The 19,640-nt window shown below is 39.0% G+C and overlaps 1 protein-coding gene across 4 annotated transcripts in view; it reads right to left on the bottom strand.

The window, feature by feature from the left end:
• The window catches only part of LOC147055954 (leucine-rich repeat-containing protein 4C-like), a 79,512-nt gene extending 63,307 nt beyond the window's left edge, over positions 1 to 16,205 (bottom strand). For 3 of the 4 annotated variants that reach the window (XR_015066519.1, XR_015066521.1, XM_085915158.1), the window contains exon 1: positions 16,103 to 16,205. The gene's annotated coding sequence lies outside the window, so the exon portion shown is untranslated. The remainder of the gene's footprint in view (positions 1 to 16,102) is intronic. The other variant, XM_085915159.1, reaches the window with a different exon arrangement.
• Between the last annotated feature and the right edge of the window lie 3,435 nt (positions 16,206 to 19,640).

Raw genomic sequence — 19,640 nt, 5'->3', positions numbered from 1 at the left:
TGTGCCAATTTACCCTGCAGTGATGTAGTGCCACCATGGCCCCCATTGGCTTTTTAGAGTAGTTCTTCCAATGTGTTGCTGATCTGGTAAGCCATACACATCTAGTAATACTCCAGTTAACCATGAAGGATTTTAATGTTGGTATGAACTCAACACCTGAGCCTTCCACTGTATTTCAGACAAAAAATACATATATACTTTTGGCTTCATGGATGTAATACATACTTCAAACAACCCCTAATCATGGGACCAACAATCACATCACAGCCTCCAATTTTATGGTAATGGTATTCCACTGTTATGTTTGGCCACTCCTTCTCAAAATGTGAGGTCTTGGCCCACTGCCATTGATCCAAGCACAACAACTCTGTAGCAGCTGTTATATTCATGCTTGCACTAATACTATGCTGTCTAAAATAATACCCACAGTTCTTGGATAGTTTTCTTCTAATGTTGATGCTATTGATGATCTCATAAACAATTTTAATGTGGCTCTCTGTAAAGCCCCCTTGACACAGTAGCACCATTAAGAACAAAAATGTCAACGGGAGAGACCTACTGTACACCCTGGTTCACAAATGAAAGTGAACACAACCAATGATAAGATGCTTGAGTACAAATGGCATGCAATGAAACTTGGAATTTTTTGTGTGATATATATTTTTTAAATACAAACAACCATGAATGAAAAAAGAATAAATGAATGATTTGACTTTAAGCAGGACTAGTGATGCGGTGAATGTCATACCTAATAACATTATACCTGCAAAAAATATACACAAGCCTTATAAAGCAAAATTCAAATGTGTAGATAGTAATGTGGTTCATCAAGATGGTGAAGAAAGAAGGTTTGCTTGATGAGCACAGGCTAAACAAAACAAATAACAATGTCTAACAGCAGGCCAGAATGAGTGTGACAAGTCATAACAGGGCATCTGTCTCCATGGTAACTTGCTCCAAAAACGTGGGTGTTCTTACTTATGGACAGGCTTAATAGACTAGATAGAAGATTGTTAGCATCCTTTGTTCAGAGAAGACGGGTCAATACTAGATTATATTTTAACACGTCTTTTGCAGCTACTTAGTCCTGCCGTACAGTTGTCTTATACGACATCCATACACCTCTCATCCCTCCTTCATTCAAACCAGACAAGTGCCCAGCGCCTGCTTCATCAACTCTCAACCTCCATCTACCCACCACCATCTTCAGCAACATAGAGTGAGAATATTCACAAGAATTTTTATGTTAATTATATCTATCTATCTATCTCTCTCTATATATATATATATATATATATATATATATATATATATATATATATATATATAGTTGATATACATATAGTTGAGAAAAAAAAAAAAATCTATATATGGTTTTTTTTTTACTCGACTTTTGTTTTCTACATTAGGCTTGAAGTCAGTGTGTTGTGTCATCATATCGATTCTAGAGAGATAATGAATCTTAATAAATGGATTACAATAGAGTACAATACAACTTCTATTGAATTCAGTTTGTATCAAAAATTTATTTTATCTATTCAGTTTCTTACATATGTACTCAGAGGTAAGTCAGAGTGACTTTAGAAACCTTTGTTACCTACAATTCCATGACTCAGCTGCTGTTTGTCCCATGTTTATAACGTTCAATTCTTAGACAGAAAAAAAAAAAAAAGAAAAAGAACAGTGAATAAATTACAGGAAGCAATAAAGGCAGAGTGCATTCAACAGAAGCAACTTTTAGTACCATCTCCCTTTGGCTTGTGTTTAACTGAAAGAGAAATGGGGCTAGGGAGAGTGTAAGTAAGTCTTAGAGTTTTCAGTCCCCAAGGTCTTATTTTGTTTCCTTTTCACTCGGTCAGCAGTTTTTCATAATAACATTACATTGTTTATTTTCATCTGAGAAGGATGAAGCAAAAACTGGTCTAAGTATATACTCTGCGAGAGTATTAATCTGTGAGCAAAATGTAATTTGGTATGACATTCACCATATCACTAGTCCTACCCAAGGCAAATCATTCTGTTATTATTTTCAACACTGCCTACCCTATACGGGGCCAAAGGGTGCTGGAGCCTATCCCAGCTGACATTGGGCGAGAGGCAGATTATACCATGAACTGGTCGCTGGGCAGTCGCAGGGTACATACAGAGACAAACAACCAGTCGGGTGTAAAATAAATATAAAATAAATACCAGCATATAAAAAAAAAATACCTGTGTACACTGTGTGTGACAGAGGTTGATGTGAGAGAAAAAGATGGTACACGACGATGGGCACTGGTACTTTATCTGTGTTTAACAGCAATTGACCTTGGTCCGAACACGACAGTGGACCGCCATTTCAAGACAAGGCAAGGCAACTAGATTGATATAGCACATTTCAAACACAAGGCAACTCAATGAGGTTCGCACAAGTAAAGACACAATACCTAAAAGCATTTACAAACAGAACAGAACAACATTCAGAAGCAAAGCATAGAAAGCTAAAATAGCTGACCAACAATACTCAGAGAAGATACATTGACAACTTTAAATGTCTAGATTCTAATCAATTTGAGATACCTGCTCAAAACCATGCACCTCTCTCTCGAATGAGGAAGACTAGTGCCTAAGTTACTGTGAGAATGCCATCGCCAGGGGCACAGGGCCAGATTTTTTAGGGAACGCCCACATTTTAGGTGGTTCCACCCAGGGTGCGTATCTGTCTTGAAAAGATTGATTGAAGTGCATGGGAGATTGCTGGGTGCAACTGTGGAACTTTTTTAACTTGTGCACAGAGAAGAACATGGCCCATAATGCCTGGCAAAGTAAACTAAGGTACTCATACATTCTGGGGAAAACAAAGAAAGAAAGAAAGAAAGAAAGAAAGAAAGAAAGAAAGAAAGAAAGAAAGAAAGAAAGAAAGAAAGAAAGAAAGAAAGAAACAAGGAAAAAGAAACCTTTGACTCTGAAAACACAAATGTTTGAAAAGTAGTCTTTTTATTGTGAAAAAAAATGTGCAGCATGAGGATTTTACATTCAAACACCAAAACCAGAAGACTCAACTAATACCCTGTCAGCTAGTATTCTCCAAATTCCTTAGATTTTATTTTTAATGTCAAATTTCTCTTTATAGTATTTATTCTTACTATAAGACCCCTGTTACAAACCTCACATTTAGCATTGATGTTTGTTTTGAAACAAGAGCGACACTTGTTTTGATACATTTTATATCAAATTCTGTTTATTCTACTTTTCTAAAACATATTGTCTTTTCTTGCACTGTTGTTGGGAGAATTGAATCTTAATTTTACCAAAAAGCCTGTACAAATAGTAACTACAACGATACAGGTGAGATGGTAGCTTCTCGATTCTATATCCCGCTTGTTTTGTGTGAGATGAATGTTGGCACCTCTATAGTAGCACTTTTCCCTGGAGCAATATTAATCAGATGTGCTGGCTGTTTTGACTCGCAACCTTTTCCTCTCTGTCTCTGTCTCTCTCTCTCTCTATCACTCTCTCACTCTCTCAAGTTAAGCCTTCCCTGGGGGAGAAATATTCAGAAACAATGCGCTTCTCTGGGTGGGTTTAGATTTGCTGCTGCTGAAGGTCTTTCTTGTCATGGAAACAATATAAAATTGATAAAGCAGGGCTTTTTCAGTGGGTTGTTGATATAATACATTTTATCAAAGCAAGATGACCGCTTCGTGCTTGGACATGACCGTCTTTCATTTTGCATTAGATAAACACCACTCACTTCTCAAAAAAGGTTTGTCAATTTGTATTTCAATTGCCAGTCAACTTGGTGAACTTGGGGAAGGAACAGACAAGAGAAACACTTGTTCAGTCATGTAGAAAAAAGTTGCAACAACCTCAAGAGAATTTGAACATAACCTTTTTTTCTTGCCTCAATCTCTATTGGGGTCACTCACGTATTGAAATTGTTTGACATATTTTAAAGATGATTATAATAGTGTTAAGAAGGGATGCGGTTAGTGTCAACTAAATAAATAAAAATCAATACTGACAGCTTGTGGGCTGTAATGTCTTACATTTGAGTGTGCATCACTGGAGGGTAGGTGTGGAGAAGAAATGATTACAATAAGTGCAGCATTCAGAGTAATCCTTCATAGCGGGATTGCAGTGTCAGGTAGCCGGTAGAAGGTATTTACAGACTGACAAGCAGCTCAGCTTAAGTTGAACACCATGCATCTATTTTCCACTCGGTCATGGGTGAGCTGGTGCCTATCCCAGTTGATTTTGGTGAAAATGTAATGTACCAGCAGGAATGGTAGCTAGTCAATCATTCATTCTCACACTGATACCAATGGGCAATCTAGATGATCTGAACATAAAAACTCCACATAGAAAGGCTGGGGCCCGGATTCGAACCCACAACTAATGCACAGTGTGCCGAACGTGCAAACCAGTGCTCCACTGTGACACTGAATTTGATGTTATTTGCATATCCATTACCACAGTTTAAAATTAAGGTAAATCCCATGAGTGCCTTTTGAGGTTTAGTATTTAAACTTACGATTCATAACAAATAAACAATGTAATTTGTCATCAGTAATATGTTTTGAACGATGGATGGATGGATGGATGGATGGATGGATGGATGGATGGATGGATGGATGGGTTGGGGTTTTATGGATGTTTTATGTTAATTATTCCAGCATTACCTTCTTAAATCAAAATGAACAAAAATATCTAGACTAAAGTTATTACCAGTCTATACTGGAACCATAAGAAATGGAAAAGCACCTGCAGAGCCCAAAACACCCTGGAGGAAAAAGTCATTGAGACAATGACAAATGTAGGACATCTGATTCGATATGAAACATGAGAGCCTTGTGGGAAAAGAACATTAAAAGCAACACAGTGACAGGGCAAACCATTTCCAATATACACTCATTCCACCTCACCTCTGGGCCTCCGCACTACACCTGTTTTCCCACAACAGTAAGGTAGCCCCCTCCCAACCTTGTCCACCTAGCCTTAATCTTACAAATGCTGCTTGAGCATTTGAATTTCTGTACATCAATCTCCAGGCTTCGTCGCACATTGATTAATGGTCCCATCTATCACGGCACCATGTGGCACGCAAGCCTTTCCCTGCCAGACAGCTTTGCTTTAGAATAATGGGTGCACTCTATCCTAGTCCCGACCATGCAATGATTGTGCATCTTTGTGCTCTATCTGTCAACCTCTCTGTCAAAAAGGAACAACTGGGGAGAGCGCAATCAGGGGGAGGGCATGCCCAAGTACAGTATAGAAAACCTTGTATTGTGGCAAACTCGGCTGACTGATAAACAGAAATGTTTTTCAATATTTTCCTCTCAATTTGCCACACATAAAGCCAGTAGTCAAGCAAATCCTCTGAAACAAATGTAAAAAAATATATATATTCTATATTTATTGGATCAAAACTTTGGCTCAGAAAATAAAACGTTTGGGCCTTGCCAAATATAATTAACATCATTTAGGGAATACTTTGTTTCATTATTGTTAATTAATTATCTCCAATTAGGTCTGACTCATACCAAAGTACTTTAAACCCATATTCAGACCAGAAAAGCCATTTAGTCTACTTGTTTGGTGCAGTTCCTTGCACGCTTGCGACGATTTGTGCTCCCATTGGACAGCAATGACCAGGGCAGCACACAGAGCAGAGACCCACAAATGGAGGAAAACGTGCAAGTCCTACGCACTGTGTTCTTGTGCTGTTGGTTCGGATCTACGCTGTTTGTATTCTCATCTGAAGAGAACTGCAACAGTGTTCGTTTGGAAGCGAATTGAGACCACTTGAAAAAGTGGGTCTTGGTCTGTTTCTTTAATCCACACCAGGATTCGTTTGCGTGTATTCACATCTGCACAAAAGATCCAGACCAGCGTTACAATCCAGTCCTGGTCTGTTGAAAGCGGACCAAAAAGTCAGCTCTGAATACACCCTAAAGCTGCATGATTAAAGCTCATATACTGTCTGGATGTAAGCCGACCACTGTCCTGTGGAGTGAACAGCTATTCATAATTTTATGGAAGCAATTCATCACTGTCAAATGAATATTACACTCCCTTGGCAATGCTTTTGTGTTGACAAAAAGACAAAAAAAATCTACGGCCCATGGGGAAAAACACAAACCAAACAAAAAGATGCAGCACTTTGAAATCTTTGATGGAAATAATTTGTGTCATTAAATAGCTATGTTTTGCATTGCAAATGAGTGAGAGTGGCTGAACATGATTGCTAGTCCATCTTTTGTGCTTGATATTCTTTGGCATTGCTTTTCGTCATTTTTCTTTTAAATGTCACAGTCCTATTACAATGTCCAGTGGGATCAGTACTGATATATGAGAATATTCTGCTGCTGCCTGTTGCTGACATTTCGGCTGGCTGCATATTGCTGCTTCATTCTCCACTAGTCTGATGTTCATGTCAATCTGTTGAAAGAAAATGTTTTCCCTGCTCTTCACTAAGGATCAAAGTACTTTTGAAAGCTGCTGTAAATAAAATGCAGGCTTAACTGCCCTTTCAATCGGCCTTTTAACATTTTACTGCATTAAAATGGTTTTTAATTAATCATTTTGGGATTGTGTGATGGAAGTGATGAATGTGAGAGAAACATATGCGTTTACACCCATACAAATACATTTGCGGTATGACGTACGTATTTGCTCTTGTCTGGTGGGAGGCTAAACTGCATATAGTATATTTATTTATAAAGAACTGCAAGATCTCCACAGGTGAATGATATGAAGTTGGCTATAGGGAAATCACAGATCTGTGAAGTGGGCACTCAATAATAATAATAATAATAATAATAATAATAATAATAATGCAGATTTATATAGGATTTATCTGGACATGCAAAGATGCTTTGAATAGATGGATGATTATTCATGCACTCACCCTCTGGTAGTGGTAAGCGAAGTATGTAGCTACAGCTGATGGAGGGGTGACTTCCAGAGTACGCTTAAAGCGCATCCGACCACCACCAAACATTCACACCAGTGTGAATGGCACTGGAGGCAAGATGTGTGTCTTGTCCAAGGACACAAGAGAGCAGGATTTGAACCGGCTATATATATATATATAGAGATATAGATATCTATATATATATACATACAATATATATATATATATATATATATAGATATATATATATATACACACACACCAGAAAGTTGAGCAACAAATAGACACTGAGAAAACAAGTGCACATTCAGTCTTTGCTTTTCTCTGTTGACATATTTGGTACTAACAGAATAAATCATTCATAAGAATGAATGGAATGCCTCAATATATATCTAAACGTGTACATATACCAAGTTTATGAAAATAGGATATTTTTCTAAAACAGTGCTATCACGAGTTTCATGAATACCACAATAACAAAAGAGATACATTGACCCAAGCAGAACATCTAATAGCCAAAATCACAATTTCCTTTTTAAGTTCTGTATAGTATGTGAGGCATATTAAAGCTCAAGCCTTCTAAAATTTTGTTTTATTTTTTTCTGTTAAGTTTCCCTAGGCATTTTACTTAACATCACATTTTCCTCCACAGGTGACAGAAAATATCCTGTGGCACATTTTGCAATTTTCCATCTATTTATTCCCACCTACACAGAAGCCCAATACATTTGGGTTCCTATTCTTCATACTCTTGCATACTCTTGCGTTTGACAGAGGGATTTGAAGAGGAGGAAGAGGAAATGTTAAACTCTGTCTAACTCCCACAGCCTGCCAACAAAGTATACATACAGCCAACTCACAGACTTACAGTCACAACACTGAGGGCCGCATGCCTTGTGATTCAACCAACCCCCCCAAAAAGATGTATTATAATTAATAAACTGAAAATTAATAGAAAATAAGCACTAAATCAAAAAGTGAGTGATCTTTTCAAGTCAAGTCAATGTCATTCATTTGGCTCGTTTTCCATTTTTCAATCGCCAACTTTAAACAGAGAAACAGAAGTTGGCTCGCTCCTGTTTAATGGAGACAGCAACACTGCCTCTCGGCGGATGGAAGACAGATTGCCTTTCTACACATGAGAATCTGAGTGAAGTGTGTGTGTGTGTGTGGGGGGGTGGTCACTTGAAAACGCTAAATGCGTCAAAAATAAATGCTGATCCACCATCACATATTCGACAATTCACGCACAGAATTTAATATTTACAAATAATAAATACACACAGAACGATAAAAACACATCTGAAAATCACGAACATATTTATGGATCCAAAAAACGAGCCATCTTCATCAGATACCCAAGCCATATCATTTGGCTTCTCCCAATGCAGAGGAGCCGTGACTATTTTACCTTACAAGACCCAGAGCCTTAAGGACCTCTGAGCAGATATTATCCTTGCATAGCCTTTTTAACCCCAGAGACAGGAGAGTGCAGCTCAGATTCCCCAGATTGTTTACATAAAGAAGGCATTGTGTCATGAAATCAATCATAAGTGGCCCGCTGAAGACTATGAATCATGAATCAAAAAGATTATGATCATTATTTTGTGATTATCAAGTAATTTGTTGCGTCTGAAGTTGAAATAAAAAGGATGAAATGGAGAATGATTTTATTTGGATTAAATATCTGACATGATACATTAATGGTACGCCTTATAGTCTGGTGTGCCTTATATAAGGACAAAGTTTTAAAATGGACCATTCATTGAAGGTGGGCCTTATAGTCTGGTGTGCCTTATAGTCCAGAAAATATGGTACTAGCAAGTTCATGGATTGCCAACATGACAAGTATAGTAGTATAGGTGTATGCCAATATAAGCATACCACATAAGATTATCGTGAAATAAAAAACAACTTTGTGACAGTGGCAGTTTAAATACATTTGATAGCTTTCTAGATGTCTCTTTCAATTTTAACAGTACTTGTGGCATATACTTTAAAGGTGCATTTAGATAGTTCTTCCAACCAGGGTGCTTGACGTAATACAGTCTCAGAAGCGCATAATAAGAAAAGTTCTAAAGACAGTGGGAGAATATGCCGAAAGTCTGATGTGACAGGAGACAGCCACATTTGGGGATTCCTCCACCCAGAGCACATATCTGGAATGAAGGTGTGGCATTCAAATGATAGACTTAAGTAGACGGGAGAATCCTTGTTAGCAGAAAAGCGCACAGCTGGGCACCTTTTCTCTCTCACTCACATAGGAGACTATGGGCCTAAACGACTACTCCAAATGGCAGCAAGCACAAAAGATGTCAAGGGAAGAGACCTTTTTCATGGTTGTTTGCATAAGCAGAGAACAGGACCTGAGACTGTTGTGATTCTAACTGTCTCATTTGGTTTGCGTTTAAAATTAACACTTTGTCCATTGTTTGAAACGTCTAATGCTGTTGAAGTATATTAAGTTGAAAGACCGCGGCAAAGGCTGAATCTCCATAATTGTTCTGGACAGAACAAATTCCTGCAGGCACTGTGTGAATTTGTGCTAAAAGTGGGAGCACTCATCAACATCAAGTGATGAAATTTTTATGGCTGTTAGTACGTTTGTGTAAATGAATTACTGTGATTAACTTAGTTATCACAGCAGTTCACAATAAAACTATTAGAAATAATCCTTTCGTTTTTGTTTCCAACTATATGGGTGCCGGGAGCCAGAAACCTCCACCAGAGTCAACATCAACTCATATCCTCACATGTTCCACTTTATTGTACTTTAGCATTTGGTGGGAATTGTCAGAACCCATCCCTCACACCTAAGACTTGTCAGAGTGCCTTCAGATATGTTTTGCAATTCAGACACCATTTTTTAGACATACAGTATGTGCAATATGACCCAAATTGGGGTTGTTTTACAGAAAAACAACCCAATAGGTTGGAACATTTGGTACAAAAAAATGGGCTGTTTTGTGCAAAATGACCCAACTTCTTGGGTCAGTCAACTCTTTGACCTATATTTGGTTATTTTTTAAGGGTGTATGTCACACAACATTGTGAAAATAAGAAACTACAGATTAGTTGGAACAAAAGGAAACCAAATACAGCTTGGATCAAAGGGTTTATTGAAGGGAAAGGATTAGTGGAGAACAGAATAACAGGAAGCAGCAAGGACAGACAACAGGACAGACAACGGGGTACCCCACAGATAGCATACAGGATAGCAGCGTGGGACAACAGACTGGTAGGGCAACAGAACAATCTGACACAGAGGGCTGGCTGTGCAGGGTTTATACAGGGTGGCTAACAAGCTGGAAGCAGGTGTGGAAAAGGCCCCAAGTGCGAGCAGTCATTGTAAATGTTGCTGATAGGACGTGAGGGACAGGAGAGATGAGCTGTCCAGAGTACCGGTCATGCAGATCCATGACAAAAACAGGTGTTGCTATTTGAAAATCATAGTGTGTATAATGTGTAATTACTGTTTGGTGATAAAGTATGACAAAAATAACAACACAGTACAGGGCTTTTGCTTTTCACAATGACAACAATCTTTCAGGTAACAAAGTCGATTTTGTATAGCGGTGCATGCTTTTATCTTTCATGCCGCTGGCAAAGGTTCGATTGGGTGTCCTAGTTTTGTCATCTAAGGTCTGCAATTTGCCTGTTTGGAATGGAGAATAAGGCAGAATCTGATAAATGCAACTTCTCAGGGTTGTTGGGGGGGAAGAGGTCCAAACAGGATGTATTCTGGGGCCAAGTAATGGAAGGATTTGTAAAGTGAGTAGGCAGGGTTTGGTTGACTTTGCTGAACTTGACTGAAGACAGTGAATATGCATACATATGAGCCAGTTTGCACATTTGGTGGAGGAGTTGTAGACTACAAGGAGACAGCAGAGTTATGGATGGAACAGAGTGCTTTTCCAGGGTCTGGCTAGTCATTCCAGACAAAATTCAATTGGTTATCAGGGCATTTATGAAGGTCATGGAATGATTGATGGAATCTGGAAAGCTTTTTGTGAAAAGTGAAAGAAGCCTGATGTATAGTGATATGTTTGATGTTGGATTGAAAATATAGGGTGGATTCCAAAATAACCCGCAGTTTATGGACCTCAAGTTAGATCTGGATAGGGAACTCATGAATGTTACCGCCATTTCTGTACAGAGCTTTGCAAATCACATCATACTAATTTTGTTCCCATGAATGGCTTTTCTAGAAAGCTTGATTTGCATGGTTACAAATACAATCTGACTTAATCAAAGATAGCAAGACCATGATATTTAGTTGCCAATTGCACCAGGTTCACATAAAACCAGCAGCGATAATAGTCAGTTGTGGCTTACTTTTTAGGGCCACTTGTGCACTCCTGCCTCACTATTGTTTTTTGATGCTGTGCCTATTGTTTCCCTTGTTCAATAATATATAGCACATATGCTTGTTATGAACTTGTTTTTAGAGAGGGATTTGTGCTGGATTTAGCTTCAAAAGCCTGGCTTGCTGTCCATTGTTCGAAGCTGGCATGCACAGCTCCCCACTGGATTACTAGGTTGGAGCTGTTTAAGTATCAGGAGAGTAGAATGGAAACCAAACTAAAATCAACATTGGATAATTTATTCCATAGTTTGTTAAAGTATACCAAATAAAGAGCTGTAATCAATATCATTTGTGCAAATAATAGACACGGTGGCAATGGTGGCAAATTGAGATCATTGTACTTCTCATCAAATAGAGTTGAACTAATTGAAGTATGTCAGCTCTTAAACATGGCACGTGACTTATTATCTATGTTTAAACGTTTGTTCTTATAGCTTAATCAGCAGCAATTACTATCTTTTCATAATCAGGTCTCCTAAGTGCACAGATGTGGTTCTGAATGGTTGCTTAAATATACACACAACTTGTCCTCCATCTCTGAATGTATTGACTGCATCCAAACAGATGGATGTGTCCCCTGTGTACTGTGTGTAAATGCAATGCTCCCTCTTATCTCAACAGAACTGTGTGACAAAGAAATTTGATTGTAGTAGATACTAACCACCCTTAGCCGGTGCCTTAGTCAACTGTACGGCAAAAGTGTACAATACAATAAGCGCTCAAGCTATTCTTATGTGAAAATTACAGTTGGTCTAATGTGGAAAAATTTGTGTTAATCAATGTGGCAGGTCAAAGCCAGCAAGCCGAGAGAAAGAGCTTTTGACATGAAAACTTTGTCAGCAACCGCTCTGTCACAATAATGCGACCAGCGCGGTGCAGTTGCGCGGTCGGTGGCGCGCTACGGTTGCGCCTTCAGGGATGCGCTGCAGTTGCGCGATCGGACAAAATTAAGCTCCCTGCGCACTGAAGTTCACTTAAATTTCAGAAAGTACATCACGACTTTTGAAATATTTTCTAAATTTCAGCGACGACGGCTCTGTCACAATAATGCGAGCGCGGTGCAGTTGCGCGGTCGGTGACGTGCAACGCTTGAGCGCTCGGCAGTAAGCTGCAGTTGCGCGATCGTACAAAATTAAACTTCCTGCGCACAAAGGTGAACTTAAATTTTGAAACCAAATCAGAACCTTAAAAATATTTTCTAAATTTCAGCGACGGCTCTGTCACAATAATGCGACCAGCGCAGTGCAGTTGAGCAGTCGGTGACGCGCTACGGTTGCGCTTTCGGCGGTGCGCTGCAGTTGTGCGATCGGTCAAAATTAAACTTCCTGCGCACTGAGGTCCACTTAAATGATCGAAAGTACATCAGGACTTTAAAAAGATTTTCTCAATTTCAGCGACGGCTCTGTCACAATAATGCGACTAGCGCGGTGCAGTTGAGCGGTCGGTGACGCGCTATGGTTGCGCGTTCGGCGATGCGCTGCAGTTGCGCGATTGTGGTCGAGGTTTGACTGTACTTGATTTAGTCTTCACATAGGTATGCATTTGTCCACATTGCTATATTTCACGTACCGTGCCACCAGTCATCTCCTGGTAATGCTCCTGTCACTTTTTCCTCATGGACACCGTTCACAGCCACGCCCCGGCTATCAAGTCAATCGCCCACATCTGTTCTTGCCTTTTACTGGTCCACTTTCTGAACACCACAATCCAACCACTCTGTTGTTAGATCGTCCCTATGAGTTACCTGTCCGTTCCTGTGCCCTGAGTTCTCTGGTTTCGGTCTGATCCCCAGTTGCCGACTCAAATCCATGTCCATCCGACCAAGCCCGATTGCCACCTGTCCTGACCTTTGTCTGTCCAATGACTAAGCCCGATTGCCGGCCATCCCGACCTGAGGTGCAGGGTTTGATTATGGTTCTGGCCTTCCTGTATGGAGTTTGCATGTTCTCCCCGTGCCTGTGTGGGTTTCCTGTGGGTGCTCCGGTTTCCTCCCACATTCCAAAAACATGCATAGTAGGCCAACTGACCACTCCAAATTGTCCATAGGTGTGAATGGTTGTCCGTCTGTCGTCATGCGTGTTAACACATGTCACAAATAGGTGGCAGTATAGCCTTAATGGATATGGGGTTCTTATTCATTGTAGGACATTGAGTGAGAGTGAATAATGCACAGACAACCAATAAAGCAGCTAGTCCGAGCGGGCAATAAAGGTTTATGTGTATGCTATTTTCTTAAACACTGGAACATTACAATATGTGCCCCGCAGTTGGCAACCACTTCAGGGTGTCCACCCCCTATTTCCCGAAGGCAGCGTGGACAGGCTCCAGCACAATGTGACCTTTATGAAGATAAGCGGTTCAGATGATGAATGAATGAACTGGAATGTTAAACAATGGAGATTCAAAATGAGAAAAATATGGATGTTATCATGAGCTGTATATTGGACACCTGAATCAAGTATAAAGCTTTTCCGATGAACATAAACGATAGAAGCAGAAGGTGCCCAGTCGACATTGGTGATCTGTGATCGCCCAGGCCAATTTTTCATCATCCACCTATTTCAATCCCTTACAAACGTACTTTGCGCGCTTTAATATTCTGCATGGACTCCAGCAGGTCTATTTCTGGTTTATTAAGTAGCAGATAAACATTACTCTCCAACTAAAAGCATCTATTTACTTTTATTAATGTGCAAACACAGTAAATGAAGCTATTTTTTGACAGTAGCACATTCAAAGACACAGCAAACACCAGTAACCAAGTAACATTTGGATCTGCCCTGTTGCAGTTCTATGAATCAAAACACATTCAAGCTAGAAGACAACTATTGCATAACAAAAGGCAAGTCCAGCAGGCCAAAAAAGTAAGATCTAGATGACTCACCAGTGTGTGTGGCATCCCAGTGTCACATCCCTTTTCACAAAAAGTAGAACTCCTCTCAATATGTTGTATTTGTCTGAATCTCCAAAAGTGAATCATTCATACAAAACACAAGAAAAGCAAAGGCCAACAGCTAGTCACGTGTTATCATATTCCCGTGATTTCTTCCTACTGGATAACACAACTTGTATCCCCAGCACATTCTCATGATGAGCAAACTGTCTCTTGAGTATTCTCTTTCTGGTACTAATGTCTGACTACTGCTCATTTCTATTCAAGCCGCATAGCCATTGGAATGAAAACTCCTTAAAAACAACGGAGAAGCAACAGAGAAATTATATTCTACAAGGCAAATCTGAAGAGCTCAGCAACACAGAATTCCAGACATTACTGATCCCAGTGTGTGCCTCCAACCCTTGTCCACATTGTCGTCAGCAGTGGTGTGAACACTTTTAAGTTATTGACTACTGCAGCTGCTGCCGCTGCTCCTGTGCCCTTCCTGCTACAACAGCAGTCTCTGCTTAAATAACTGCCTGCTCTGTCACAGTTTTCTGCTGCAACGCATCACATTCATCCTGCCGCTCTCACATACACTCCCTCCCTTTTTCAGCCATCCGCCTTCCTTGCTTATTCTCTTTCGTTAGCTTGTGCTGGGTGACGTGTATAGAGACAGTGGGACAGAGTGGCATAGAATACAAATCGTTACCCTGAAAGATGTGCTCGTGCTCCTTAAATTTAATTCCTAAATAAAATGAGAGAAGGGCTATTAATAGCATGCAAATTATATATCTGACTTTTTTTTCCCCGAACAGAACTGGCCACAAGTAGCCTACTAATAGACTGTTCAGTGAAGAGTCCAACCAATGTTATAGCCTGCTGCTACTATACTGTAAGTAAGTTTGGTTTTATAGTGAGGTAGTAACTAAATACATCATATTTATTTCAGGCATAAACATCACGAGAATGGAGGAGGAGATATTTGCATTTTGCATTTTTTCTTAACTTAAAATCTTAAGAACATGTCTGTGATGTGCTTTCGTCAATGGTTAGAGAAAATTTTACCGAGCCTGCTTCTAGTTTTACAGAGATTAGTCTGTTTGCACATGACCAAGCATGAGACAGGGTGACGCCTCAGAAACTTCAGGCAAGTATTGTCACCTTGACAACCGGGAATGAAGTTTTGGGAGCAGTTTATCCACTGCAACGTGTCTATGTGGCACATGCACACATCACAAACTCTGCCGACTTCACAGCGTGATCTATTATGTTCCTGCTTATCATATGCCAATAACCCTAATACTAGACTGTGCACTCAACAAATTGCCAGGTGGAAACAATAATATATTTTGCACAAAACTGTGCAAGTTATTTCCTGGCTAGGAACTTGAATAGTTTTCCATTATCCACTCCCAGACACCAGTCATTTACCAACGTGAGGAGACCAGAGTCACCTCCCAGTGGAGTGGAGCTGTTTGTGACAATTATTTTTGCATTGTAGAGGATTCTCAAGCAACATATACATGTGGCTATTTGCAGACTCTCAGCAACTGTATGGAGTAGCTGCTAAGGCTGTGTTTCAGAGAGAAATTGATTATAGTACATGTAGTATCAGCAAGAAATTACAATTCTGGTTTATTATAAAAAATTGACTCATTTAGATGCCACTATTAGTAATACACATAATATACTTCTGCTTGTAATGAATATAATACCCTGTAAAGAAAACGACAGTCAATGCACTTCCTTCAGTTTGAAAACTGGCCACAATTTACAGACCAGATGACAGCTGGTAAATAGAGGGTGCTAAGGTGACACCCTATCTACACATAGTCATTGAACCTAAAATCATTCTTAGTAATATCATATTATAACCAATGTTGATCTGTCAGTCATCATTTTGGCATTATTTCATACCTGCTCATTCTTTCCTAGTGAATGGCGGTGTTGGGTATGTACTTACTGGTATGATGTCTCATGCGGGCACTGCACAAGTAGATATTAAGTCCACAGACGGCAATGACATCATCCCATGTTGTTTTTATTTCACCAAACATTTATTTTTGGGAGGGCTAAGTTTCTGCTTGTGCAGCACCTGCATGTGATGAATATTTGTAATTCTCAATCCTGATTGGCTGTAACATGTTACCTGCTTACTGACAGATTGACATGCGCCCACCATGTGCAATACAATAGGCTGGAACACCTATTGCGTCATAGCATGGTCTGCCAAAATTACAAACACGCTCAACTGAACCTGCCCTGCTACAAAGATTAGGATGCATTACTTTGTATGCAGAGCGCAGTCCAAATTGTTAGGTGCATTGGTTGAGGAGCATGCGCCAGAATACGCAAATAGGCACAACATGCTTTGCCAAATCTCCAAAAACTATACATGCTCGTGCATGAAAATGGGTTTGCTCCCGTAGTTTTATGCTGGCCGCACAGCCTGTCTGGCAAAATAGGACCAATAGTCTGACTTAAGTGCTTTCAAGGTGCACCTTCAACATTATAAGATTCTTGTTGATTCGGGACATGGTGCTTAAACTGTAAACCAAAAGTGATCGCGGACTTACCCCAAATCCACGATCACTTTTGTGTGTGTGTGTGTGTGTGTGTGTCTCTGTCAAAATACTTGAAGAGGTCATGTTACTTTACTTTATTCAATATTGCCAAGCCTAGACACAACATACACTCACACCATTACGTTCTAAAACACTAAGTCAGTAAATACATCTGCACTGACTAACGTATGTTAACAATTGGATTCAGAACCTCCTGACACCAGGTGATATTGTCGTAAGACAATGACAATATGTCAACTTTATTGACCCCTTCAGAATCCAGAAATATTTCCTTCTGAGCCATGGTTTACCCCCAAACTGGAGCCGCTCGATGATCTCTCTATCCACAATGGAGGCTAACCACGACCATGTTAAATTATAGTTCTTACAAAAGACTCTTTTCACACCAACCTCCCCAAAAAACCCAAACATTAATGCTTCAGTCTCATTAGCAACTGGGAAAGCAACCCACGGAGCATTTTCTCAACCCATTAATCACTTAACTCATCCAAATGCATTGCACCATTACGATTGCTGTACTTTAAATCACCATCTGGACTTTAAAATATGAGTCAAAATACTGATATGTAATTTCTCAACACAGCAACATGAAAAATACAATTGTTAAAGGTCCTTTGCTGCCAAAATATTTTTTTTTTGTTTGTGTTTCTTACTTGTAGGAGCATACATTTCCTTAATAGGTCTATACATAAATTAACAACTATTTTTATGTATTTCCAGATAATTCCAGCTAAGGTCAAAAGAATAATGCAATAAAATGCTAATGTGACCCACTAATGTTTTAATTTAGGTCACATAATACTTTCTTTTGGCACACGGCCATATAAGTCTAAAGAAAGAAAGGGCATAGGCCTACAATGTATACACTCTTACTTTAATTCTAAATAGTATGTGCCGTGATGAAATACCTTTATTTTGGAAATATCTAATTTTGAGAATCCTTAGTAGTTGGAAATTAATTTTTAACTAATTAACATAACATCAATTAAGTACATGCAAACACTTTTACAACTGTGTGCAAAATAATCCGTTCAGTCATAAGATATCCACAGCAGATCATATGTCATTGTTCACCATACCAACATCTCAGTATTAGCAAGGGTCCGCAGTCTTTATCTCCTGTGAGCAAGAAATTACTTTAAAGCACATAAAGTAGTAAAAGACATTGTCTCAACTGTATTTTAAGCCCATAAACAGTTTTTTTAAGACAGAAACGCAAGTGCAAAGCTCCCAGTGTGCCCATATGAAAGCGATCCATTGCATTTTAATTTGCGCTTTCCTTTATTTCCCAAAGAGTGCACACAATTCAAGTTCTGCCCTGTATTAATAGGGATAACAAAAATCAGCTATCTTCTTGATATGGTCGGGCAACCTTCATGCCTTTAATGCAGTCATCACTGTGTGTTTGTGAATGTACTACATGCTGTCTTCCAACAAACAAACTGCCTCAAGGTTAACTCTAATTGAGGTTGTTTTTTGTTTGTCTTTACCTGAGGCAATTCTCCATTGTACAGAGCCTGCCAGGGGACATCACGGAAATATTTAAGATTGCGTAATAGGCAATATTATTCCAATATAATGCAATGGCCTTGTGCCACAGTGAAATGATTGCAAAATAACACAAACTATTTGTGAAGGAACTCCACTTACACCCCTCTTTTTGCATTCAAAGTATATTCTCGTGTGGGCTATCCCTAGAGCATAAAAATCTCCCCAAAGCGTCATTCATGCTACTGCCAGAGCAGCTGTACAATAAAGTTTCGCGCTGTAAGTGGAATTATTTTTATTTATTAGTTCTGTAATAAGTATTTCTCTTACGAAATAACACAATAAAAACAGAAAATATCTTGTTACACAAAAATGTTGCAATAAAGTGCAATAGTATTTGTTGACTGGTTCTTTTATCACAAATTATTTAGGTTGTTTTATTTACCTGACATGTTTCGCCGTGTACTTTCGCCTTCATCAGAGTGCAATAGTATTGCATTATAATGTGATACTATTGTGAAAATTCGCAGTAATCATTGCATTATACTACAAAGTCTTGCATCATATCCCAATCTTAAATATATTTGTGACGTCCTCTATGTATGATTGCACAATTCTGAAAACCTAAAAAATTGGATTTTCTACATGTGGATCAAATAGAACACATTATATACCAATCTTTGCATCATTTTTCTTAAACATTCCCTTTAACACTGACACAAATAAGAGATGACTAACATTGAAGTAGCATGTAGTGACACTGGAAGTTGTGACAGATGGTCTTTCCTAAGATGTTAAACTTTCAAGTAATTTGGGGTTTTAAAATTATATGCTCCTCTGAGCACCATATTACCAGCACCTGATGTATCGGTATCGTATTACATCAGGGAATAATTACAAAAGTGGGCCATGCATGGCTGGCCATACATGAGTGTCTATACATCATTATCACAAAACCCGGTTTAAACAGTTGAGTGAGGCATACCAAACACATAACCCAAATTCGATGACGCTGACGGCATTATTAGGTTATTAGGTTTTTCATTCTTAAAAATAAATAAATAAATAAATGAATAAACAAATGTATATATATATATATATATATATATATATATATATATATATATATATATATATATATATATATATTATTTTGCCTTGTTCATGATGTTCAAACATGTTAGCGATTTGAGTATTGCTTTTCAGTTTCTGAACCATTTTAAAGCTAGCAATTTTCTGATAGGCTGCCTGCAGCACGATGTGCCTTCTCTGCCCTTGACGTTGGTGTTCTGAATATCTAATCTCGCATTACAGTCCCTTGCTTTGCCTTTGCCCAACAGTTGCCTCCTCTCATACTGTCAAGAGTGCATCTGCATGAGAACATTACAGGTTCACTGATCAAAGCAAAGGATCCCAATGGAGATACAG

Source organism: Syngnathus leptorhynchus, chromosome 6 (genome assembly GCF_054491065.1).
Source record: "Syngnathus leptorhynchus isolate UIUO chromosome 6, UIUO_Slep, whole genome shotgun sequence".
Taxonomy (NCBI): domain Eukaryota; kingdom Metazoa; phylum Chordata; class Actinopteri; order Syngnathiformes; family Syngnathidae; genus Syngnathus; species Syngnathus leptorhynchus.
Note: the sequence above shows the minus strand (reverse complement) of the source record. Positions and strands in the feature narration are given on the sequence as shown.